Here is a 9,973-nt window from a genome sequence, read left to right on the forward strand (position 1 = left end):
CTCCATAAATCTCTACAGATACCCAAAGGTGCCTGTGATCCACCAAACGATGGGAATGGTGGACTTAGCTGTGGCATTGTCTCTGAGAACAGGGTAGTGGGAGCAAAGATTGGGGCACCTTGCAAAACTTTAAAGCTGAGATCAGGGAAAGACTACATGCAGGAGCTGGTACCTGCCTAACTAGGAGGAAGTCAGGCAAGGAGGTTGAAAATGACCCTCAAAGGAAACAGCTGAAGCAAAGAACATATCAATGTGGTGATCTGCAAGCGCTTCCTTTTCTCCAGGAGATAAACCAAAATGCAGAAGGTGGGGAGTTTAACAGGGGGTGAGGGGACAGATGATGGAGGCACTTATAAGTTATGTTAAGTATTGAGACCAGTGGAGGACCATTGAAGGATTCTATGTAAATCAGCAACAAAGGCCAATGTAGCATGAAGAATGAATGGAGTAAGGTGAGAATGGAGCAAGGTTCGTTGGGATTTGGTACCATCACCAGCATGGGGAGATCACATGGGTCCACAGGGTCCATTTGGTGCCCCTTCAGCAAGTCTGAAGTCAATCGAACCACCTGCACACAGTGCTCTCTCTGCTTTAAACTTTCAGATCATAGGACACTTAGTCAAACTATTGGAATTTATTGAATGAATGAAGTGTGTGTGGGACACTGTTATTCAGACAATTTTAAATGCCAACAGCAACTCAATCTTCTTACCCAAACATGAGGTAATTCAAGGCCAGAAATTGTTTGCTCCAACCTTTTCCTCCTGTAGGTTGCCACGTGGTTACATTTATTTCTAAAATGACCAATTACTTTCCAAGTGAAAACAAACCAAGAATAAGGCTCAAGGAAAGCAGTTCTCTGAGAATTACAGACGGAGGGATCAAATTGTCCTTTTCTCATGCAAATGAAGTTCTGCCGGAGCCTCAGAGCATTACTCCATAAATCATTCTGCGCTCTTAAGCAGACTTAATGCAGTTCCAAATGCGATGCTATGGGTGTATTTAATTGAGCACTAACGAAGTGGTACAGCTGGCTGAGCTGAGTGCACCCTTGAACATGAACCTCTCCTTCCAGTAGAGCCTGTATCCTGGGCCGCCACATATTTGCTTGCTTATTAACTAATGTTCTCTCCACCAAACTCTGAGCTACTTGAGGGAAGGAGGGAGGACAGCATCAAAATAATAAAGTAACTAATTTTAAATGCTAATTGTCAAAATTTATTTATGAAACAGGTTGCGCACTTTGAATTCATGGTCTTCTGTACATTTTTCACAGTAACCACATGATGTTGATATAGTTGTCTTCATATTCAAATGAGGAAACTGATGTTTGAATTTGTGTATCTGAACCTCAGTGTCAGTATTGAGATATAGGAGTAAGATTTGAATTGAGGTCGTTTGTCTTTAGACCAGACAAAACTATTTTAGACATACCAAATTATTTTCCTTGCTCAGAATCAGGGACCGTATTTCAGTATCAATGATAACCCATAGCGGGGCGCCTGAGTGGCTCAGTGGGTTGAGCATCTGATTCTTGGCTTCAGGTCAGGTCATGATCTCAGGGTGTGGGACTGAGGCCCTCAGCAGGCTCCACACTGAGCGCAGAGCCTACTTAAGATTCGTTCCCTTTTCCCCTGTGTCCCTCCTCTGCTCGTGCTCTCTGTAAAATCCTCACCACCTCTGCCAGTGGACAAGGCAATAGTTTATTTTGGCAAATCAAGAAAGACGTTAAGTAACTTGTTTCAGATCTCATGTTTAGTGATAACGCTGGGCTCCGTCTGAAAATAAACTTGTTGCTTTTTAAAAAAAAATTTTAATGTTTTTTAAATTTATTTCTGAGAGAAAGACAACATAAGCAGAGGAGGGTCAGAGGGAGAGGGAGACACAGAATCCGAAGCAGGCTCCAAGCTCCAAGCTGTCAGCACAGAGCCCGACGCGGGGCTCAAACCCACAAACTGTGAGATCACGACCTGAGCCGAAGTCGGTTGCCCAACCGACTGAGCCACCCAGGCGCCCCATGTTTTGTTTTGTTTTGTTTAGTTTTGTTTTGTTTTAATTAAAGGACTACCTGATGTCCAAAAGTTGGTATGATAATTGGTGTCATGGTATTTACATTTTAGGCATCTATGCCTGGAGTGCATTGAAGAAAACTTTGTGTTTCCTCCACGTGGAAGTGGGTTTGCCGTGTCAGAGACTCCCAGTGTGCATAACGCAGTTCCTACCGCGTGGAGGAAAAGGCACCGCAGGACCTGCGTCCAGTCCCGTCTGTGATCCTTCCTACGCGTGCACAGCCCCCCGCCCCCTCTTCTGATTGCACGTTACAAGACACATAATTGCCTCTTTTCTGTCACATCTATTTGCTTTATTTGATCTTTCTTAATGGCATTTCCTGTGTAAAGGTTATTTTTTTCCTCTTCGTGACTGTAAATACAACATATTTGGAACGTATTTCCTGCGGAATGGGCGCAGAGGAATGATATAATCGTGGCACAAAACGTGGTGTGAAAATCTTTGCATGATTTTTCTGTTTCTATTTTATAGGAAAATTTCCAAGTATATTCTCTGTCTTTGCAATTCCACAGCTTCTCTCCGTAATCTCTCTTGAGCCTAAGACGCTCTGAGTCTTTAGATTTGAAACTGGGTCTTTATAAAAAGTATCATTGTTCACGTTATCAATTACTGCTACTTGCCAAATCCAGTGTTAAATTCTTAACCATCATCCTACTTGACATTTAGCAGCGTTTGACACATTGCTAAGTCTTTCCTCTTTGAAATTCTTTTGGTAGTTTCAAGGGCCCTCTTCCTTGCTGCCTCTTCTGTTCTCTCCTGCTTACTTATTTGCCGTATTCTTTTCTGGGTCTTTCTCAGTTTTATCACTTCTGAAGACATTGTATGGCCTCCGAGCTCTATTGTTTTATCTCTCTCTCTCTCTCTCTCTCTCTCTCTGTGTGTGTGTGTGTGTGTGTGTCTCTCTTTGTCTCTCTTTGTCTCTGTCTCTTTGTCACTTTCTATCTCTCTCTCTGTGTTTGTTTTTCTCTTTTTCTGTATTTCTCTGTCTCTCTCTGTCTCTGTCTCTCTCTCTTTCTCTCTATATAGTGTATTATTATATGTATAAATATATATGTTTTTCCTGTAGAATCCTACCCAGTATTATGGCTTCTTAAAGTCATATCCCCAGCTCTGATTTCTCTCCTGGATCCTAGTCCCATATTTCTAATTACCTTTATTATTTCCCACGGTTGTCATAACAAATCTCCGGTAAACTAGGCTGCTTCAAAGAATAGACAATGACTCCCTACAGTCGAGGCTGCACTTTCCCTGGAGTCTGTAGGAGAGAATGGGGAGAATGCTGCTTTTCTCCTTCCTGCTTCTAGTGGCTTCTGCATCCCTTGGCTTGTGGCTGTATAGCTGCATCCTCCACCTTCACCTTTACGTGGCCTCCTCTTTTGTTTCTCTCTTCCAAATCCCCGTCTTCCTTTTCCCCAGATGGATGTGTGTCACTGGATTTAGTTCCCACCCGGGTAGTCCAGGACAATCTTATCGTGAGTTCCTTAATTCAGTTATATCTGCAAGAACTCTTTCTGTCCTTCACTCTCTCTCTTTCTCTATCTCTTTCAGATCAGGTCATATTTGTTAATTTCTGGGAGTTGGACATATATTTTAGGGGGACTTCCTTTAATCCACAATAACCTGTCCTGTGACCTTCCGCAAATTCTTGACCAGCTCACATGCAGCCTACATCACTTTGCCCCAGCATCTAAAACTCTCAGCTCGTTGGAGTATTAACTCTGTGTCCAAAGTCCTATTTAAATATCATGGGCTGAAAAGTCCCAAATGTATTCATCAAGATCATTTAAGTCAAGTCTGACCAAGATTCTGTGTCGGGTCTATCCTGAGCAAAATTTGTCCCCATCTATGGCCGTGTGAAACTAGAAATTAGAAAGTAAGTTATCTGCTCCCAAAATGCAGGCCAGGGAGGGAGGTTCTCGCTTCAAAAGGAAGAAAATGAAAAGAATAAAGAGGTGACTGGTCTCAAGTAAGTTGAAAATCAAGCAAGGCCGTTTCCATTAAATTCCAAGCTTATAAATCCTCTGGCTTCGCGTTCTGCCCTGCGGGCCTCTGGGGGCTGCCCGTCCCTGGCCACGGGCTCTCCCGCCTCTGAGTCACTAGGACAGTTCACCCCGGAACAGGCAAGCAGCCAACGCAGCACTTCCCAGCATCCTCACCTGGTGGCATCTTCAACATAACGTCTCTTAAACGGACCTTGGCTCTACCTGCGTGTCCTCCCCACCACATTTCCCACGACAGTTAAGTGGCAATGATTCCTTGAGTTGCTCCAACCAAAAAAAATCTAGGAGGCATCTCTGACCCCTCTATTTCTTTCCTATTACACATAAAATCAATCAGCAAATCCTGCCAGCCCTCTTCAAAGTGTTCTCTGAATTTGACCACTTTGAGGTATACCTTCATGATTACACCTATAATACAAGTGTCCTTTGTTTTTTAGCAAGTAGACCTTCAGGATCTGAACCTTGTCTTGTAATTCATTGTTTGGTGACACCCTCCCTCCCACCCCCCCCCCCCCCCCCCCCCCCCCCCCCCCCGCCAACAGCCACCTCATTACTTTTCCAAATCATACATTTCCGGTCTGTACAAAGGATGTGTGCCTAGAGATATTTGTAAGCTGCAACAGTGGGGTACTTCCACACTTCCCAGCTTGATTTAAACCAAGAAAAAACTATATCATAGAAAAGAGCAAGAGTGTTAATTGACATCTTAAATGCTTGTTATGAGAATTAATATAAAAATGAGAAGAGGGGCGCCTGGGTGGTTCCGTTGGTTAAGCGTCCAACTTCAGCTCTGGCCGAGGTCTTGTGCCTTGTGGGTTCAAGTTCCTTGCTGGGCTCTCTGCTGTCAGCACAGAGCCTGCTTTGGATCTTCTGTCCCCCTCTCTGTTCCTCTCACTCTCTCTCAAACAAACAAACAAACAAACAAACATTAAAAAATGAGAGAGGTTATAACATCCTACTTGACCCCCAGAAATCTATCAGCAGCAAGGCACGTAGAGACTTTGTAGAGATCATGTTGTATGGTTCTCTCCATTTGAAGTCCTCTACTATTGTTAGTCACTGCAGCATATTTATTACGAAAAACATGTATTTGTGTTACTAACAGAGTAATAGTGTTAATATAAAAATGACAATACTTGTTAAGTAAATGCTAGGTTCTGGATGGTAATCATTCATTCATTCGTATTCATTCATTCATAATTGTTTAACATCCACTAAGTGCCAGGCACTCCAGCAGACATTTGTGATTCAATAAATGTGATAAACAATTAGTAAATAAAACATAATGATTTCATTTTAGGATGATTGTAAAGAATTAATGAAAGCAAATTTAAAGACTCTAAGGGGATCACAAATTTGGCAATGCTATTTTACATAAAGTGGAATTGGCCCTAATCTTCTCATATGTTATTTTACTCAACCTTTACAACAATGTTGGAAAGTAGGTATTTTTATTTGCAATGTAAAGATACATTTATTGAGATTTGGTGAGGTTAGTGGTATGCTTAATATCATGCAACCAGTGAAGAATCACAGTGATTTCTCAACTTTTTATTTTATTTTATTATTTTATTTTTTTCCACATATGTATACTGCCAAGTCATTCAAAATAGTAATTCTGCCTTATTTATTCAGGATTCAACAATAGTATATTGCTTTTCTTTGCCTCAAAGAGCTTACAGTATCTCTCTCTTTCTCTTTTTCTCTCTCTCACTGATTTATCATAATTCATATAAAAAAAACACTATTTTTCAGGATCTCTGACCAAACATGCTTGATGATTTTTTCATTCAAAGTTATTAATTCTTGGCTGTATTCCTTGCGGAGCAAAACTTTTGCTTTAGTAGGTAAAAGGCATGACCCAATAAAGAAGAAAATAGAGACAGAAATAGATTTTGGCAGAAAATAAGCCTGGGATTGAATCTCTACTCATCAAATGTATGACATTGAGGTAGCCAGGTATTCGATTTGTTTACTAAATTCTATATATGAGTGAAACCAGATGGTATTTGTCTAGCATCATACTCTAGCTCCATCCATGTCATTGCAAATAGTGAGATTTCATTCTTCTTTATGGGTGAGTAATAAATCACTGTGTATATGTACATTACACCTTCCTTATCATTCATCTAGTGATGGTGTTATACCCAGATTGCAGTATCCTCACCGACCAGAGACCACCAGGGAGACCGAGTCACGCATGCAAAGGCAAAGGGCTTTATTACGGGCTTAAGCTCGGCCTCCCAGACCTCACAAGCGCAATGGATCCATGCTGAGAGCCCCGAACAAGGGCAGAGTAGGGTTTTTATGGGGTTTGAGATCAGGGAGTTACAGAAGTTGTGACATGGGAACAGTGATCCAATCATAATTATTCAACATCATTGACAGCGGGTTTGACCATACACATTGTCTAGAGTATTCGTTAGTTTTGGCGGGATCCAATTACAACATTTAGAGTACCTTTAAATTCAACCAATCACCGAGCAAGCCTAGGGTCTTGTTCGGCGACTAACAGGTTAACTTTAACATTAGGTAACAGGGTCCTATCTATAGTTTCTATCTCCAGGCCTCTCCCTTAACAATGTGGAGGGTGGTCGCTGGCCTTTCTTGACTGGGTGTTGCAAGGGTGGTTACTCCTGCCTTGGGCAATGTGTAACTACCTGATAGTTTCGGGGGAAGCCAAGAAACTCAGGCCTTCTAGTTTAGAGGGGAAACTTAAAGCCTGTCATGGAGTCAGTTTGGTTTAGACGTTTAGTCTTGTGGCCTTACAATGGACACTTGGGTTGTTTCATAATTCAGCCACTGTAGATAATGCTGCTATAAACATTGGGGTTCGTGTATCCATTTGAGTTAGTATTCTTTATTTTGGGAGTAAATATCCAGTAGTGTGATTGCTATATTGTAGGGTAGTTCTATTTTTAACTTTTTGAGGACCCTCCATACTGTTTATGCCCTATTTGTAACTGAAGTTCCTCATTTGAAAAATGGAGGAAGGAATGTTTACTTCTAAGCTTATTTGTGATGCTTAAATGAGACAATAGGTTTTCAATGCTTAACAAATAGTAGGTATTCAGTAATTAAGAGTTCTTTACCTTTTAATGGGAAGAGGATGTTTCAGTTTCCTCATCTGTAAAATAGAGATAATATTGTCTTCTTCTTAATTCAGTTGTTTTGAAGATAAATAAAATAATATGTACTGTACTTAGAACCTAGAAAATACTAATAAGTGTTAAATCTCAGTATGAGATATTTAATGCTTACTTTAATTATAGTCAGTCTGCTAGGTGTTTATAACTCTCACAAGAAGGCTGGAATGAGACACTGTTTGATCATCCCTTGTTATAGATGAAGACATTGGCATGCAGGGACTGATTCTGGGTCATGTCTCACTGATGCTTCTGGAGTTTACACGGATGAGTGATAGAGCTGGAACTCAAATCTAGGCAGTCTGACCCCAGCATTTGCATTTTGAAGCATATTTTTCTCTGTCCCGTGCAGAAGGAATGTGGCAGCCAGAATGGACATTACCATTCTAGTCCTTCTTTGCTTCCAGAGTTTCCATCTATATAAATTGAGTGTCAGCAACCAAAAGGATTTTGCGAGAAAAAAAAAAAAAACTTTTTTATTTATATTAGAGTCTTGGTTCTTTGGTTGTTCACTAGTGTTGAATAAATAAAGAATGTGAGGAATGAAGGCTTAAGCATAGTTAATCATCAGTTTCCCTTCATTGCTCCAAAAAAGTCCTAATATATGTAAAACAAATATTGTATAATATCTAAGTTTCTGATCCTGTCTATCATCTTAAGATCTCAAGAGTGGCTTTAGAAATTTAAATCCATTTGTAGTTTCTTAAGACAAAGGACAGAAGGGTTCATCATACAATATCAGGTCATATTTAGAGATGAAAGCTATGATTATATGAGCAGTGGTGACTTAGTGGTACTGAAATTATAAAGTTTCAAGATTCGTAAATGTCATCAAATTGTTGCATGAAGAAATGAGTCTCAGGAAAGAAAGAGGAGTTCCTCTAGGTCTTACAACAAGCCAAATAGAATAAGGACTTGCCTCCATATCCTGTCCCCTCATCCGGTTAAGAGGTGTGTCCTCTTAAATTAAGTTGCTTTGCTTCTCCCAGTTACACATTCCTTATTTACATAAAGTCATCATAATGCCTCCTTTGTAGGATTATTAGAAGGATCCGTTGAGATTATGGATATGATTTTTATTTTACCTGTGAAATAGCAAAGTTTGCTCAAGATCACTGGTGTCATTTAAAGCAGTCTGGTTACAATGGAACATACCTATCAGGTGGCCTCACTAACCAAGCCAAAGGAGGAAGAACTCAAGAGCGCTTGGTGGACATTACAACATTGTTGCAAAGCAACAATAAAATATAGAGGCTGAGAAAGTGCAACAGTGACCAAAGAGCCCAAAAGTAAGACTCAGGCAAAGTCAGGGTTGTCAGAAAGCTAGGAAAAGAGGGCAGGTGTGATGAAGAGAGCTGTTAGTGTCACCAAGAAGTGTTTAAGAAAGCAAGATCAATGTTGTGTATAACACTTCAGCTATTTACCAATTAAGAATAAACTGGGAACAACAGATGCAAAGCTGTGAAAAGGCCTGAGGGAACCAGTAGATAAGAGTGAAATATACCAAGTCAGTTGTTACAGTTACATTGTCAGTGAAGGTAAATGACACAGTATGCCATTTGACCGGTCATCCTTCAAAATCTCTTTTCTTTGCTCTATATAACATTGCGTGTTTTTTAGATTTGAAAGAGGGCTAGATAATTTTGCCTTTGTCATGCTAAGCACGTGATGGCATCTTTCTATAGTACATACCAATGTCAACGTACTGACGTTTCCTAATTCTGTCCCTGGGACCATCATCTATTGCCTCCTATTATTGGATCGCTTGTTTTATTTTATCATTGTGTTTTATTCTTTGCCCACTGTCTACACTGCTGTGCTTATTATGTCTTCCAAAAGAGGTAAAACAGTCTTGGAGGCAAATAATCAGAAGTTTGAGAGGTTAAGAGAAATCTCCCAGGAATCAGAATAAAAGTCATTTCTTTAATCATAATTGATAGGAATGTCATTGTCAAAATTCACCAAGATGTTTGATACTGATTCAAAGTAATTTACCCCTCTGGATAAATGACAAGGTGACAAGATTATAGCTGGCATCGTAAGTGTGCCGTGTGTGCTGCCTCTGGGCCAGCCTCTCCGCAGCTCAGCCGCCAGAGAGAAGGCACTAAGGTGCCAGGTGAATTGTCCCTCCAGGCTGAAACTCCCCTGAGAGACTGCCACAGATTTGTAACAAAGAGCCGCCTCCTTAATTTAGCACTTAAGCCGATTCATCCTCTGTTGTTTTTCATTTTAACTTTCTTTGCAACTTCATCTTCCCTCTATTTACTACAGATACTCTTCCCTGCAGAAGCTCATTCTTCACACTGTGCCATTCCTCGTCACCTGGAATTGTTACCTGCCTAGGGACCTCTCTCCCAGGTCTGACTTCGTTTTACTCATGCCAACATCAAGCATCACTTTCTGCCCCAGGATTTTCTTGTCTTCCTTTCATTCCTAGAGTGGTTCCAGAGACTAGCTTAGTCAATGACGTGCAAACGGTGTTCAGTATGTGCATGTTGAATGAAGAAATGGATGAATGAACCAGTGAAATCAGTCAATAATACATTGACATAGAATCTAAGACGTCCCGCTAGGCAAGAGCATATTGGATATCCCTACTTCATCTTTTCTTAAGGGATGAAGAAGAAAAGAAGCAATACAAATTTTCAGTGCACAGAATGGTGGGAAAATATTTTTGACCCTAGAAAATCTTTTTTGTATTAACCGCTTATGGGAATTGGAGACTCCTGGGAATGGATTGATTCAGTTTTCCACACT

Source organism: Hyaena hyaena, unplaced genomic scaffold, assembly GCF_003009895.1.
Source record: "Hyaena hyaena isolate Hyena2069 unplaced genomic scaffold, ASM300989v1 scaffold_939, whole genome shotgun sequence".
NCBI classification, from domain to species: Eukaryota; Metazoa; Chordata; class Mammalia; order Carnivora; family Hyaenidae; genus Hyaena; species Hyaena hyaena.